The sequence below is a fragment of the Melospiza melodia genome, chromosome 2, assembly GCF_035770615.1.
Source record: "Melospiza melodia melodia isolate bMelMel2 chromosome 2, bMelMel2.pri, whole genome shotgun sequence".
Lineage (NCBI taxonomy): Eukaryota > Metazoa > Chordata > Aves > Passeriformes > Passerellidae > Melospiza > Melospiza melodia.
The window spans coordinates 12,424,880-12,442,121 of record NC_086195.1 but is presented as its reverse complement, the minus strand read 5'-3'; the positions used below and the strand labels follow the sequence as shown (position 1 = coordinate 12,442,121).

Sequence of the window (17,242 nt, the reverse complement as noted above, 5' to 3'; positions counted from 1 at the left end):
GGGGAGCCCAGATTGGTGTCTGGCTTGTGTGTGCTGAAGGAGATTTTTACTAAATAATGCGTTTATAAAACCATTGTTCTATGAGCTCTTTATATAACCTGTGAAACATTTCATATCACATTGTTTGTCCAATAGCATATTCAACATGGTTTTTCTGATGATGACAGTTTTCTTTGAAAGAAAACCACAAAAACCTATAACTTAAGCTCATTTGGGAGAATTTTTAGTTATATTTGGATTAATATTTTCTGATAAGTGTGTAACAGTAGCCATGAAAATGAAAACAGTTTTGTCAATTATTCCATAATGTTATTTAAAATACCATAATTAATTTCTTCTGTTTATATAAAGAAAACCTTAATTATCTGATGTTGCAGTTTCCAGCAAGTAGAGATAAATGCCGAATTTAGCTTCTCAGACATACTTTTATGTTTATCATCTCAACCTGTATTCATGGCTTTTTTTACATGAATTTTTATTTAATCCAGAGGTACGTAGGACCATGTAATCTGCTTTAAACTACTATGGTTGTTTTCTGCCAGTGAGAAATTAGACCTAAAAACAAACCAGTCCTCTTCCCACCACCCCCTTTGGCAAGAGAGGGGCCAAGGCAGAGACTGTGGGTTGAGATATCTGTTTACTGAAAGCAAACAGCAGTGGAGTAAGAAATGTATAATAGCAGCAATATTAATAATAAATAAAGAGGTGCTTGTCTTGGTTTAAAAAGACAGATGTCTGCTAAGAAAGGTGGGACCCTCCCTTGGAATGAAAAATATAAACCTCCTCCCTCTGAATTATTATAATTTTGAAATTAAGGGGCTGTCAGGCAAATATATGGGAGTAGGAATAACAGTTCTTTTTTAGGAAAAAAAAGATAAATAAAGTAATACAAAACAACACTGACAGAATCAGAATACGACCTGACACCCTTGGGGTCAGGGTGTTGGTAGCAGTCCCATTAAATGGTGGTTACAGTCCTCCTGGAGTGTCAGGTGTGGTTTTGCTGAGGCAGTGATCCTGTACAAGGGTGTAGTTTTCCTCTGAAGGTCCAGTGGTGGTGTAGATTGGCCTGATCTTCCCCTGGGAATCCAGTGGAAAAGGCTGCCTGTGAAGTTCCAAGTCTCAGATGATATCCAGGTAGGAATGCTTGGCTCTTCCCCCTGGGCGGAGCATCTCACAATGGGATGATGTAATTTTATCAGTCATGCAGTGAGACTCAGTGGCCGATTAACAGAAGTTATTTCCCAGAGGGAGGATTGGTTGTGGAAGATATAAAGAAAACTGCCCCACCTGCTTTTAACAGGCAGCCCAATTAACAGAAGATAACTGCCCCACCTCTATCAGATGGCAATAGAATACACACCCCCAGCCACCTCTTGCAACCGAAGACAGTGTTTACACTCAAAGTGTGTTCATCACCTTGACCCAGTTCTGTGTGTCCACCAGGACTAAGACAAGATGCTGGCAATCCCCTTAGGGTGCGCCCTGTGGCTTTCCCAACACAAAGATAAGATGGCAGCTGTTCCTGTGCCCAGCGCCATGTGCATTTTCCCAGACAAAGACAAGATGGTAGGAGCTTCCCACAGATGGGTTTCCCTGCCTCTAAGCCCAAGACAATGGAAAACAATGATAGACAAACCTCTGACAGCTAAATTGTTCATGTCTCACTGTGCTGCCACTCTGTTGCTCTGGGATTTGCTCCTCTTGGCTCGGTTCAGCTGCTGTTTTGTTCCCTGCAGCTGCTTCCCACACCAGTACTGTCACTTTTGACCACTCTGCTCCACTGGGGTGCAGGCTGCATTTCCTGCTGGTCAGAACCACATCCCAGAGCCATACCTGAGGAATGGGAAGGAATTGGTGATAGAGAAGATGGGGTCAATTCTAGAAACCCCCCCTGTCATGAAGAGAGGGATGTCACATCACAAGGTTGCTTGTCATTTATCATGTATGGACAGTGAATATAGCTGGATAAGCTGCACTAAGAGTTAAAGTAAATATTCAAGTGCAGCTCTCAGAAATTATGTATATGTTACATATACCTGGTATAATAGTAAATAATAAGTAGCTTCTGTCAAAAATTCTGCCTTTAAAGTTTCAAAAATAGCTGAAATGCTGTTCCTATCAAGAGAACACTTCCTTCAAGTATTCTTTTCCTTCCCTGGGCAATTACAATGTCTCTTGTAGTTGCCCAACATAATATCAGCATAGATCAGTGGAACTGGAGTTCTGTAGTTAGGTGTTAGTGAAGATTTATGTGATTGAAAATCATAGAATCATAGTATCATTTGTGTTGGAAAAGATCTCCAAGATCACCGAGTCTAACATTTCAACAAGGAGCTCTACATCAACTAAAACATTGCATAAAGTGCCACATCCAGTTGTTTCTTGAATGCTTTCAGGGATGGTGACTCCGTTTCCCTGGGCACTCCATTCCAGTGCTTAACTACCCTTTCAGTGAAGAAATTATTCCTGATGTCCAACCTGAACTTCCCCTGATGCAGCTTGAGGCCATTTCCTCTTGTCCTGTTGCTGGTTGTGACAAATTTTAGTTGCAAGGGAGAAAAGGTTGCTTGGGAGAAAAGGCCAGCCCCCACCTGGCTGCAACCTCCTTTAGGATAGTTTTGGGGTGATAAGATCTCTCCTGAACCTCCTCTTCCTTTCACTAAACAATCCCAGATCATTCTGCAATTTCTATTATGATTCTATCTCTAGACCTTTCCAGCTCCACAACCCTTCCCCGGACATGCTCCAGCCACTTAAAGCCTTTCTTGCAGTGAGTGGCTCAAAAGTGGACATAAGATTGGAGGTATGGCCTCACCTTTGCTGAATACAGGGGGACAGTCGCTGCCCTGCTCCTGCTGCCCACATTGTAGCTGATCCAGGCCAGGTGCCATTTGCCTTCTTGGTCACCTGGGCTGTTGACCAGAACTCCAAGATTCTTTGCTGCTGGGCTGCTTTTGAGCCACTCTTTCCCCATCCTGTAGCACTGCATGGGGCTGTTGTGACCGAAGTGCAGGACCCATCACTTCACTTTTTTTAACCTCATGCAGCTGGCCTCAGCCCATTGATCCAGCCTGGCCCAAACTCTCTGCAGGGCCTTTGTATCATTCAACAGACCAGCACTTCTGCCCAACTCACTGTCATCTGCAGAATTACTGAGGATGCACTCATTGCCCTCTTCTAAACCATCAATAGAAATGTAAATAGAGCTGGTCCCAGTAGTGAACTTTGGGGAACCCCACTAATGATGGCCAACAAATGGATGTAGCACCATTCACCATGACCCTTGGGATCCAGCCATCCAGCCATGGTTTATATTTATGAACGTTTAATGTTTATGAACATTAATTGCTTTGTTAAGCTGTAACATTTAGTGGAGAAAAATGCATATGAACAATTCTTGTTCAGAAACATAGAAGTGTCTATCAAGAATGCTTAGGATACAGACAAATAGGGATAACAATAGAAGTTTAAATAAAGCATTACAAATTATATTATAGATGAAAAACCTTCTCCATCTTTAACATACTTAAATTAATTAGGTACTTATTAGCCATAAAAATACTATCTATAATTAATTTAGTGACATTCAGCTTTGAAGATTCAAATTCAGATGACAGCAAGGTTCAGACAGGGAATAACAGCATCTATGGAGATTGTTCAAATCTATTTTCATCCCCAGCTGGTAAAAAAACCTGAAGACCTGCTTCAGTATGCTTAACTGTTTCCATTAGTAACATACAGTGCAAGAATTTAGAGAAAAAGAGGTAAATTCTGAAATAGTGTGAAGTGTACAGAATGGAAGGAAGGAAGGAAGGAAAGGAAGGAAGGAAAGAAAGGAAGGAAGGAAGGAAGGAAGGAAGGAAGGAAGGAAGGAAGGAAGGAAGGAAGGAAGGAAGGAAGGAAGGAAGGAAGGAAGGAAGGAAGGAAGGAAGGAAGGAAGGAAGGAAGGAAGGAAGGAAGGAAGGAAGGAAGGAAGGAAGGAAGGAAGGAAGGAAGGAAGGAAGGAAGGAAGGAAGGAAATCAGATTATTGTCTACACTTGCATTTAGCTTCATTCCCCTTCCTATGGTCTTGCATGTCTGAAGGTAAAGGCTTCAAATGTAGCAGTATTTCTAACTAATTTCTAAGGTCAGCTTTTATTTTTGCTGTTTAGCCATGTTTAAAATATCACTATTCAAATTCATAGCGGTTGTATTTTCTGTTTTTATATTTACACATTGATAAGTACATGCATCCACACATACAGATATTACATTATTGAATCACATAACTTCCCTGCTATATAATTGATAATATATATTTATTTGATAAATAAAATATAATGTCATAGAGATATTTTAAATAACAGACTATTAATATTCTCCAAAAATTTTCAGTTAAACCTGCTTCCAAATTATCTTTAAAAAGTATCACAATCACAATATAGAATGTCTTTTTTCCCTGAGAAATGTGAGATAGTTGAATTTATGAAAAATAGTTCTTTATCTTCATCATCTGAAAATTAATTTTAGGTTTAGATAGCATAAGTTTATCTTTTTAGATAGGATGTGTCATTTTCAAATATAAAGTATTGTTTTTCTGTAATTTTAAAGATCTAATTTTGTCAAATCATGTCAATTATTTTGCCTTAATTAATATTACTATTTAACTGTTAATTTCTGTATAGTTAGCTAAAATAATCACAGCTCTACGAATGATGCATTGTTGTCAACACATAGTTATTCTTTAAATAAATCTGAAATAATAAATGGGAATTTTAAAATAACCTGTGTAATTATTTTTAGTGAAAACTCCCTTAGTCTTTCCTTCCTTCCTTCCTTCCTTCCTTCCTTCCTTCCTTCCTTCCTTCCTTCCTTCCTTCCTTCCTTCCTTCCTTCCTTCCTTCCTTCCTTCCTTCCTTCCTTCCTTCCTTCCTTCCTTCCTTCCTTCCTTCCTTCCTTCCTTCCTTCCTTCCTTCCTTCCTTCCTTCCTTCCTTCCTTCCTTCCTTCCTTCCTTCCTTCCTTCCTTCCTTCCTTCCTTCCTTCCTTCCTTCCTTCCTTCCTTCCTTCCTTCCTTCCTTCCTTCCTTCCTTCCTTCCTTCCTTCCTTCCTTCCTTCCTTCCTTCCTTCCTTCCTTCCTTCCTTCCTTCCTTCCTCCCTCCCTCCCTCCCTCCCTCCCTCCCTCCCTCCCTCCCTCCCTCCCTCCCTCTCTCTTTTTCTCTTGCTTTCTCATTTTCTTTCTTTCTTGCTTTCTTTTCCATGAAGGCTAACCATCCACAGTAGGAACATGCTAAATTACCAATTCAATTCAGAAGAACATATATTTTTACATATTTCATGTATTCACAATTGTTTAATTAATTGTCAGAAATCTTGTGAACGCACAATGTGCAAGGAAATCTTTGCTGTTCTGAAGGAAATGGTGAGCAAGAAAAGAAATAGAATAAATTTTTCATAAACTTGGTGGAAGCATCATTTCTTCATCATCTTGAATAATGTAAAACACATTTACAAACGGGAATTGCTACTTCTGGGTACCAACCATTTTTGAAATTTGTCTTGCGCAATGTGGGCCTTTTTATCCTGGCTATATATGCCTATAAAAATTTTTATTTCTTTAAAGAGTTTTTAAAAATAATTACCTTAATAAAAGAGTAAGCATTCATATAACAACTGCATATTAAATCTCAATTTAAAAAAGCAAAACAAAACCCCCAAAACACAACAACGAAACAAACACCCGCCCCCCCCAAAAAAATGGAGTAAGTATCTGAAAAGTCTGCAAATAAGTCTTAAATCAGTTTGTCTTTATAATCATGGTGTTCCCTAGATCTGCATGAGATCTTTGGTTAGGTTTATGTGTATTACTGACAAAGGAATCTCAAAATGGATAAGAGAAATAAGCTTTCTCAAAGGAATATTACGAAGTGAGCTAGCAATACTCAGAAGGAAGGAAGTTTCAGAAGAGCCTGTTATTTTAATTCCTTTAGGACACTAACACCACTCACTGTCCTGGGTAACAAGTGACGGGACACGGCTGCACAGTGCTGACTGTGGAAGTGCTGTGTCAACAGTTGGACTCCAGCATCTTAGAGGCCTTTGACAACGTTAGCAATCCTATGGCTCTAAGGAAACAACAACTCTGACAGCCCCTTGAAGTGGTGTGCAAGTTCAGGAGAACCTTGTTCAACACATGAGATGTTGTTTTCTTACACAGATGATGTTCTTCACAGATGATGTTTTCTTAGTCCTTGCCTTTGTGGTCATTTGGTTTATAGAGAGCGTGGGGGGCAATTAGGTATCTTCATTATTTTTACACTCCATTTGTAAGCTTTTGAGTTTTGTGAGTTTTTTTCCCAAGGTCTTTTCATTTTGTGAGGATGGTAACCATCACAAGCTATCTGGCTCTTATTTTCTTATGTTTGCTCCATCTCCTATTCAAATGCAAGCTTGGTAGGCTAGTCAAATATCCATGTAATTTTTGACTGTCACTTAGAGAGGCTTGGTGAGTTGAAAAAGCCTTCGGGCTAACATTAGGAATTTATACAGGTTGGGTAGCTGGAGCTTACATTAAGTGCTCTGTACAGATGGCAAAACCAGTTGCTTTTAGAAATAAATGTGGGATTTTCTTGAAGTTAATGCTTGTTGAAAGTCAGGAGATTGAAATTTACTTATTCTCCACTCCCCTGTCCTGACACTGCAGGAGGTCAGCTGTCTGACATTAGCATCTTCATTGTACATGATAAACACCTTCCACATGTGTTAGGGCAAAACAAATACCTAATACTGAGGAGAGCAGCAGGTGAGTGCAGGGTACATCTTCTCATTGTGGAGCTGGTGTAACTTATGCATAAAGCTAAATTCCATTGTGCATTTGCTATTTGCTTGGCTGGATGAGAACTCAATGAAAAGCAAGCATGATGATGAGTAGAAAAAGGAGCAATAGGACCCTTATGGTCAGTGGGTGGAATCATGAATATGTGAGAAGTCTTGATGGGCTAAAACTGAACAGGTTAGTCCAGATAATTCTTTTATGTAGGACTTCAAGGTTTTCTATAAAGACTTATGTTATTTCTATGAGGGCAAAATAGTAATGCCTATACTTTCACAGAATAGGGGAAGAATTTTGATATTGGAAAAGAAGAAGAAGAAATTCATGTATTTGAACTGAGCAGAAGGCATTTTTAATATTGCATTTTAACATCTCTCAACTTATAGGCGTGGTGTAAATAATACTTGAAAAAAGATTTTTTAAAAAGCCTTTTATGTTAAATCCAGGTCCTTTTACTGCTAATTCTTTTGTTTTTTGTTGTGGAGATATTTGCTTAAATTCAGCAGTGTAACAAATAGCAGTTTGACTAATTCTTCCACTGTTTTATTAGAGGTTTGTTCATTTCTCCTTAAGAACACTTTCAGCAAACTAGATTTGCCCTTTGATTGTCAAGGTTCTTCTGCTCACAACTAAATTAATAATTCTGACCAAAAAAGTAACACTTGAGATCTCATTTCAATAAAATAATAAAATACGACTATGATATTTGGTTTTGCATGGGTAATTTAAGAGAAGAAAGTCCTAACACGTATTTGGGTTGTATTACTATGCATTGTTCATAGTAAAAAAACATAGTTTCTATTATTTTAAAGAGTAAGCAGTATTTTTTCTGTTTTATACTTTGCTTCTAATTGCATTCATCTTAGAAAAAATAAAAAAAAATTGCAACAGAATGGAAGAAGTGGCTTTACAGCTGCCTCTTTAGCAAATGCAGGAGAAAGAGAAAACACAAATAAAGTTAATTCCATATAATAGATATTTAAGCAAAGTATCAATTATTTTCTTCACAATGCTACAAAAAAATGGAAGACAAAGGCAAAGAACTAAAATTATTTTCACTCATTTTCAAAACAGTGGCTTTTAATTTTTTCAAATTTTTATAGATATTTTTGTTTCTTCTCACAGAATTCAAAACAACCAAGTTGTATTGCTAGTAGTAATATGGGCCACCTACTTGGTCATTTGAATTTGCTCTTAATATCAAATATTGTATTTTTAATCTGCCTTGCCAGTGCTTACTTCTTTGTATATAAGCTATCTGTGGACATCAAATTCAGTTTAAGCATCTAGGTTCTAAAAAGCTGCATGTCAGTTGTTTCCTTTTTTAATTCTCCTTGTTCTCAGGACAGAAGGCAATTTAAGTGATGCTAAAATATAGCTAAGATTTGATTCCATTATACGAGGATAGGTGTGTAGTGCTGTTTTAGAGGCTCTAGGAGCATTTCCAGGACACTTCCAAGGGAATGACATTTTGACACTAGATCTGGAGGAGGCTGAATGTGGGATACGTTTGGGTAAGCCACATGCCACTACTCACCCACTCTAAGGTAAATAAAATGAGCTTTTTGTGGCTTTTAAGCTAAACCATTTTCTAGGCTCCATCAGGCAGACTGACAGCTACAGTAGGAGTTTAGATGTAGCACACAGGTGTATGAATGTAAGTGGATGACAAAACTGAAATGTCTTAAACTGCATTCTAAACTAAATTAACTTTGTGTGTTTCCATCACATACCTTGAAATGCAGTGGCTGATATAAAAGTCAAGGGACATATGTCTGTACTTGAGTGCTAGGACATGAAGCTGGCATTTTAAAATATTAAACTTACTGGATGCATTTATAATACAAGAAAGTAATGGAATTGAATTAGTTTATGATCTTTTTTTCTGAAATACAAATGTAAAATAGTGATTGATACTCACAAAATTTATAAAACTGACTTAAAAGCCATCAGTACAACAAGTAAGTCTTTTAGTAATTAGTTTAGTATTTCCAAGATTTCTGACCAAAAATTATTACAAATAATACTTTAGAAAGTGGAAATAAAAGGAGCAGTTGTGAGTCTTTAGTCAAATTCCCAGAAGTATCAAATACCACATGATCTCTGGTGAAGAGAGATGATGTTTTCATGACTTTTTCAGAAGGGTTCAATCTGAAAAGGGTGTGTGTGCCATGACCCAGAAAGGTTACTAATACAGCAGAGACACTGCAGGGAATTTGCCTGCTGACTTCTTTCTGCTACCACTATGGTAAGAGTGCATAAAGTTGGGAAGGAGGTGCTGTGTTTCCAGGATGTCTTTGGAACAGTGCCATTAACATCTACTTCCCACATCAATTAGACTATTACCCCCAGGCCAGTACTGAGTTAAAGCAGTCCTAGCAGGAGGGAGAAGTTCTTCCATGGTACTTTTTCTGACCCCTCCTTGTCTCTCCTCTTCCTTCACAAAGCAGAGACAGGCAGCCAATATTCCCAGTAATGATAAAGAGGTTGTGTAGTTCCCAGCATAAAGAAGAGCGGAAAGGTGAAGGCCTCCATTCCTCTTTCCCTTCTCTTCAATCTTCTCCTCTATTAAAAAAAAAAAAAAAAAAAAAGCTGGGATGTCATCTTTATCTGCCATAGAAAGAAAGAAGAAACATCTTAATCACAAGTCTTCAATCTAAAGATTAATTATTTGTCTAGGACTTGTTTGTGTATGCTATGGAAAATTGAGTAAATGTAAGAGGATGTCATGGTGAGAAAAATATTTTAAAAATTGTTTGGAGGGCTTTTTGTTTTATACGTGTGAGGAAAAATGTTCAGGAAAATTCAGATGCAAATCAGGTAGACATTTGGAAACTTGTTATAGTCATAAAAAAATCAATGAAGGAAAAAACAGTGGTAAGATTAGCAGTGAAAAATAACTGCACAGCAATTTAACAGAATTTAATTAATTAATTAATTAATTTCATTGAAGTTTTCCGATGCATCTAAGAGATTCTTTTTATTTTTGGCTGTCTAGTAAATAATTTTATACAAATTCTGTCTCCTAGTCAAAAGCACAAGTAAGAGAGAGTATGGAGGGAACTGGACGAAAAAAATACTGATACTGAGGGTAAAGAAATATTGCCTTGGAAATGTAGGGCATGAAAGAAGCAAGTTACTTGCTGAGTCTGGCAATGTCAAAATAGCAGGTTTTTCAAAGGATTGCTGATGCACATGAATCAATAGTTCATTGTGAAGAGAGTGCTTGGAGAAGTCATGTGAGATCTCAAAGTGACTCCAGATTTGATGTGCAAGAAGTAATAAAATGACATCTTGTAACACCTAAATAATTTGGATTAAAATATTTCGCTTCCTTGTTCTATTATCATAAAGTCAGGGTTCACAAGTAAGCAAGAGGTAAATAACGACCCATGCAAAGATTCCATTTGATAAGGAATCGTTTCTTCAGTTCCAATGGTGTCTACAGAATGACTAAAGAGTAACATGTTTTTAGTAAATATATCCTGAATTGATAGCACTATGAAAAGAAATTAATTTGCTTTAGTTCTTTAATGTCATCTTTTAAAGCCTACAGGCCGACTTAACAGATAGAACTTATTTGTTACACCGAAAAAAATATTGTTTGGATTTTCCTACTATAGAGAGAAAGTTATGAAATTTGCATATTTGGTGCATGTTTAGTGTTACCATCTGTCAAAGTAGTGTAGCATGGTGATGCTAATTTCAAAGGTGATGAGAGTGACCAAACAAATCTTGTGGTATTTAATTGCAAAAGCTGAGAAGATTAAAGGTCAAGGATGTCTCTGTAATCTTCATTCAGCCTTTTAATGTAGCAAGCATTATGATAGAGCATTTAGCATTTGAGTGCTAAATTTGGTCTTCATTTAGAAAATTAATCACGATTATACAGTGAGAAGGGCTTCTTTTTCATTTTTTTGCAAGAGCTAGTTTGTGCATGTAAATACACACTATAATACACACATACATCCATAGTTGTTTAACTATGCATATATATCTATACATATAGATTTGAATATGAAAATATGTGCAATATTTGAAGATATATCTCTTTGTATATAATAATAAAATCACGGGGGTTGGAAGGAACCTTAAAGATTATCGATTTCCAACCCTTTGCCATGGGCAGGGACACCTTCCACAAGAGCAGGTTGTTCAGAGCCCCATCCAGCCTAGTCTTGAACACTTCCAGGGATGGGGCATCCACAGCTCTTTGGGCAACCTGTGCCAGTGCCTCACTACCCCCTGGATAAAGAATTTCTTTCTAACACATAAATTAAACCTACCCTCTTTCAGCTTAAAACCGTTCCTCCTTGTCATATCGCTCTTTACCCATGGAAAAACTCTCTCTCCATCTTTTTTGAAGCTCCCTTCAAGGAGACTGGAAAGTCTCCTCAGAGTCTTCTCATTTCCAGGCTGAACTAACAAAGCTCTCTCAGCCTGTCCATAGCAGAGGTGCCACAGATCACCTTCATGGCCTTTCTCTGGACCCTCTCTTTCCCTCTCTAACCTCTCACATCTCTCTTGTGCTGGAGGCCCCAGACATACATGTATCTGTAGATGCAGGATATAATGGGATTAATGACTTTCAGGTTCAGAGCTATTCTCAATCTAGATACCATGAATGTAATTCTTAGTGTTTCAAATAGCAGTCAGTAACCCCCAGATGTGGGATGTTATAAAATAAAGAGCACATAGTCAAATACACCCTTGTGGTGGTTGATAATCAGTAATGACGCTCACAGGCAGTTTCTCTATGTGTGACATTATATCTACTGAAATAGTTTTTGTTCATGTTATCAGTAGTGCTGTTTAAAGTACGGCTATTAATATGGTACTTTACAGGCAAAGTTTAATCAAAATGCATTCAAATTTGTGTGCTCATTATCAGTGTTACATACTAAAATTAACTTTGCTAGTAACATCCTTGCTTATGGCAATAGTTTTCTTGTACTATTTCTCTGTTTGTGGATCCTTGGAAAAAGGCAAGGCTTAATAAAAATTAAATTTATTTCAGCATAACATTTTATATTGAGGCAAATGAAAAATAAAAGCCTTGATCTCATCTTTTAATGAAAGCATGCTTCCAGAATCCCTTTTCTCTCAATGCTGAGGAAAGAAGGATAAGGTGCATAGACCCTCAGGCCTTGTGTCTCTTCAGCAGCAGACCAGAGAAGATTCTCAGCCTCAGAAACCCCCAGATGTTTCTACCAGAATACAGGCAAGGCATGTGAGTGATACACTGTCCTGCAGTATGATTCTGCATAATGCTAATAACAAGGTGCAAAAACCAAAAGATGAGGTTTCTAAACCAGCATCTTTGTTGAATTTGCTTCAGGACCCCTGAATAGGCAATATTCCAGGACTGACAGGCATTGGATTTGTCACTATTCTCAGCTGAGCTGGAAAAGAGTATCTGGAGAATGAGCACTTAAACTAATACTGGAAAAAAAAAAAAAAAAAAAAGGCTTTAACTGAGCTACTGTTCTGGCTTCAAGGCATCTGAATCTCATTTGCTTTATGAGCAGTTCTTTCTTTCCCCAGCAGGAAAGGGCTTACACTGCTACCAAAGTGCAGAAAATACAAGTACTTTGCAATATAAAACTCTTCCCTCCCAAAGTGTCTGAGTTTTTGACTGAGATTCTGACTTCTTAGCCACTGGAAAATGGCTGATAAATCCAGTGGGACCTGGATTTGCAGTTACCCATTTGTATTAAAAGCTTCAGAGCTCTTAAAAACTACAAACACTTTCTTTCCTTCTATCACACGAATGTGTTTTCATTTGACGTAAAATTCAAGAGTTGCTGGAAATGTCCTTCATAACCATTTAGAGTCTAAACATGAATGTGAGAGTCCTCACAGCACTCACTGAGCACACAGTAAAGCAGCTGGAACTCAAGAATTGAGTCTACATTATTTACCCATGGAGTAAGCTTTTTCAGCTGCTCATGCAGTCATTCCAAGTACATGTAATTTAATAGTCATTTTCATTCAGTCAAGGCTTATTTGAGAGGAGTTAATCTAAGGATCAAAAATTTCAGTTAATTTTGCAGTGCATAAAATTATCTCTTTAAGAATTGTTTGGCCTAAGTTTTCAGGTTGGGCAGAAAAAGGGAAAATATTTTCCTTGTGAGATTGCAGCCAAATATTCTCGTTTGAAAGGTGAAAGTTTAATGAAAAACCTGGATAGTGAAGTGATAAAACTATATACGAGTTTATAAGGAAATGAAATCCTTTGTATTCAGCTCAGGATATGGAGCAAGTCAAACCAGGACCTGCATACTGAGCAGTCAGATGAGCAGAAAGATGAGATCAGAGAACATTTACTGGGGCTTTCACATCCAGAGTACCAAATCTGAAAAGAAAGTGGCTGAGGGGAGGAAAGACTGGGGAAAAAGAAGTTCTCATGCTATTTAAAGATAACATTGTAATATAGGCACACAGGGCGGCAGGATTAGGGAACCTTTAATTACTGCATTCCCTTAAATCTAAGTTTTTTACTTCACATTTTTGTTCAGGTATTTAAAATATACAGATTACATGGCAGCAGAGTTATATGATTTTAATTTCAATGAGGTGTGCATACCTTGCTAAAATTAATATATTATCTCCCAATCTTCTCTCCTATGAATTTTACCCTAGGCTCTGTAACACTATAGGTAGAAAAGTTATTAATAAATTGTATGGCTTTACTGCTATGCAAAATTATATTGAGTCCTTGTCCTTGTTAATAACACCTCTAAGATGGCAGTGAGATTTAGTAGGGACACACTCAGATTTCACTTTTTTAGGGTGTACCATTCTTCGTGTCCCAGGTAAGGAATGAGAGGGCCAAGTGCCCCCAGGCAGGCAGAGGTGATGCAGGAGGGCACACTGAGTGTGTGTCCAATCTCCCTGCTGCAGAACATTTGCTGCTACAGGCCAAAATACCCTCTCCCCAAAAGTTTTCCTTAACAGTAGCACTGCTTTTATTCTTGGTAAGTGACAGTTCCTTTTTCTGCAGCAGCAATGTTGTATTGATCCGTTCATCACTCAAACTGAGAAGAAGAACGGCCTCAAACAATGTGAGATCTGCTGGACTGTTATGGGACACTGACAGTAAATGCTCCATTTGTGCTTATTGAAATTGTTAATTTTTCCATTTGGCTCTCAAGTGCTGAAGCCAAAACAGCATGCAGACTCTTTATGGGCCTCAGGAGCCCTCTCTCAAACTCAAGCCCGTTCATTATTCAAGAGGAGTTATATTAGAAAAGTTGTCTGGCTGGAAATATTTTCAACTATTTAAAAAAAAAATTCGGCTTTCCCACTACAAATAGTTTTCCTTATCATAGCAGGTTGCTTTGTTGTTTTAGTTTTTTTTTGTTTTGTTTTTTTTTTGGGAACTCAATTTAGGGAATCATTCTAAAATCAGTCTAAGGTCCTAGCATTAAACGTGTTGCTTGCAGGAAGTGTTCAGTAGGGAATGAATGAAAACAAGGACTCTGTTAACCTCTCATATTGCTCACCAGAGAGAAAATACCCAGTTGTTAATTAGGGCAATAAACTGACAGTATATACAATAATGTATAATTTGTTAGAGTGCTACTTTTAAGCTGTGCTTTACTATTATTTATGAGAAAAATACAGCCACAGCTTCAAATCTTGTGGGTGTTTAGCACATGTGGAAAATCAGAAAAGGCCAAATGAAATTAAATCAGCTAAAATAGAAGAGTTTGGATTAATGTGTTTATAGTCAAAATAATATGATCAACAAGATTAATTAGTAAATGCCATTTCTGTGGACATGATATGGTCTGAAGACATGAATTTTGCCCGGTTTAATGACAGCTACATTGTGTCAGTGAAAGAGATAAAATGCAATTACTTATGAAGAAGATATGTTATGGTCCGGATTTTTGGAATGTGTTCTTCAAGCACTGAAAATCAGAGCCCCTCAGTCCCATCAGGGCAGAACAGGCATGGCTGGCTGACAGATAAGATAAGCTGGGCTGGACAGTGGATTCCTACTGTATCTCATAGAAAAGACTTGGCATAAAGTCATTTACACAGGACAGTGGGTGTTTTATGTGGGATGTGGAGGGTACCCAGCAGTATGTGTCTTCCCTCTACAGTGATAGGAGGAGAAATAAATATATGGATGAGGCTCTGTAGCAGACTGCAGTGTAATGTTTGTGTATGACACAGAACAGCAGATACTGCATTAAAACCTTAACTCTGGGAAACTGCAGCAAATTCGAGTCTCTCCTCTCAAAGTCTCATTTAAATGTGGCTTTAAATGAGCAATCTGCTTGTGTTTCAGTCCTTTGCTGCCACTGAGAATCTCATTGACATGCAGTACTTTGACCATCATGTTTTGCTCTTTGGTGTTTAGAAAATGCAGCAAAGAAATTTAATTTGAGTGACAGAATAACTATTATAGACTCTCAACAGTGAAGAGTGCTAAAGGGGAAGCAATGTTTCTGAGTGAACAGCTACATGATTAATAGAGTTTTGAACATTTTACATGAACGAGTATCTAGCTCCTTCTGATTCTTCAATAGTTCTATTTGGAAGACATGTGAGAGTCAAAGTTATGTTTCCTGAAGCACTGTATATCAAATTTGCAGATTCTGCAAGTTATAATGCATAAATTATATATCTTTGTATAAATCTTAATCATACAGTGGATATGATATTTCTTGAAAGTGTACAAATAGTCACTGTGAATTGTATGATGAGTTTGACTTTCTGTCATCAAAAAGTAAAAAAAAAAAGGATGAAATATTTAGTTCAAGGCACTAAATAATCGTTAAATAAAAATTGGGAAGTAATTTTTGTGTGTTTAGAGTAAATTTGGTGTCACAATATAGATAAAAATCACAATCATTTTGGGTGATTTGCTTCTCATGTACTACACTCAGAATTTTTGCAGCATTTTTTTATACTCTTTTTAAGTGCATAAAAGGTATATTTATTTCAGTTATTTTAACTTCATTAATTGGCAAATTACCACTTCAGTTAAAAGTTAGAGGTCATGCAGATCATGTCAAAAATCTTTATGATCCTAACGAGGTCATGAACTTTATATGAATTAGTGCATTTAGGAAAGAAACAGAACTGGAAATTATGCAAAAAAAATTCTCCATCTTGTTTATAATGAGTCAAACCTCCAAAGATCACAAATAAACAAGGATATCATGATTCACATTATTTATATTTACTTACAATTTCTGTGTTTAGCACTGTATCCCTACAAAATTTAGATTTGGGTGGCCCTGTGAGGAACAGAGAGTTGCACTCAATCATTATTTGTCCACTCCAATTTTAGATAATCCATGACATTATGATCACCATGGAATTTTGATCTTATAGTCTTGAAGAGACGTATTTCTCTACAGGGACAATGAAAATGATGTGTTCCCTATTTAAACTTTTACAGCTTAGAGGGCAAGCAGTATGGACAGGCACGGTTATCTTCTGTCAATCTGACAGGTGAGCTGCTTGACAGGGATAAAAGGCTTCACCTGGAGAACTGCCCAACATTTCCAAAAAGAAATGTAATATGTTTCCAGTTCTCTGTGGTATGCATAAGAAAGGAGGAAGAGGGGGAGATACGTGTTTCGAACTTTCTCTAGAAAATATAAGAATAGAAATAGAAAATACAAGAAATATATTTTCTTTCTCTAGAAAATATATTTTCTATTAAAAAAGTATTCATAACTCAGTGAAATAGAGGCAATTAAAGGTATTCTCTTCCAGTTTGTAGCCCATTAGTTCTTCTATTACTTAGTACCCTCAGTGAAGAAAGTTTAAGTGGATTGACACAGTTAGAGATCACTGGCTTATCTAATTGTAAGAATTTTGAGCTTTAGGAAACTTAAAACCATATTTTAACTATATATTATGCTTTCAAAATATTTTTAATTTCAGTAAAGGAAGCAAAACAAACATCTCTGGCTAAAAGTAGTAAAATATTATGAAAAACAGTCTGATCAATACAATGCGGTCTTGAATCCAAATAAAATTAAGAATGCAATATATTAAGTGTAAAGAAGTGTAGTATAAAACCAGCTATTTAACCAAACCATACTGTGATCCATGTTTTTCTGCTTTCTTTGATTGTGCAAACACTATTGTAGTTGCTACCGTTATAAACACAAAACACTGGCAGACAAGCATTTTGCCAGTACCTGAAAATTTTGTTTCAGCTTGAAAAGTTTAAGTGTACAGCCAGGTCTATAAATATGTAGCTACTTGATTATTATTATATATGCATTTTTTTAAAATGAGGAAATATTAGGAGTTAGTTGAAATATGTGCACCACTGCATCAGTTATGCCATGTCCAGCAGAGGTAATTAATGAGCTAAATGGCATCCAGGATGATATGAGATAAGGTTGAGAATCTTGATAGACAACAGCCAAAGACAGTCCTACTGTGTTAGCACTGT

The 17,242-nt window shown here is 37.0% G+C and overlaps 1 protein-coding gene across 3 annotated transcripts in view; it reads left to right on the top strand.

The window, feature by feature from the left end:
* Positions 1 to 17,242, top strand: part of IL1RAPL1 (interleukin 1 receptor accessory protein like 1) — a 668,131-nt gene that overhangs the window by 359,295 nt on the left and 291,594 nt on the right. The gene's annotated exons all lie outside the window — the stretch shown is intronic.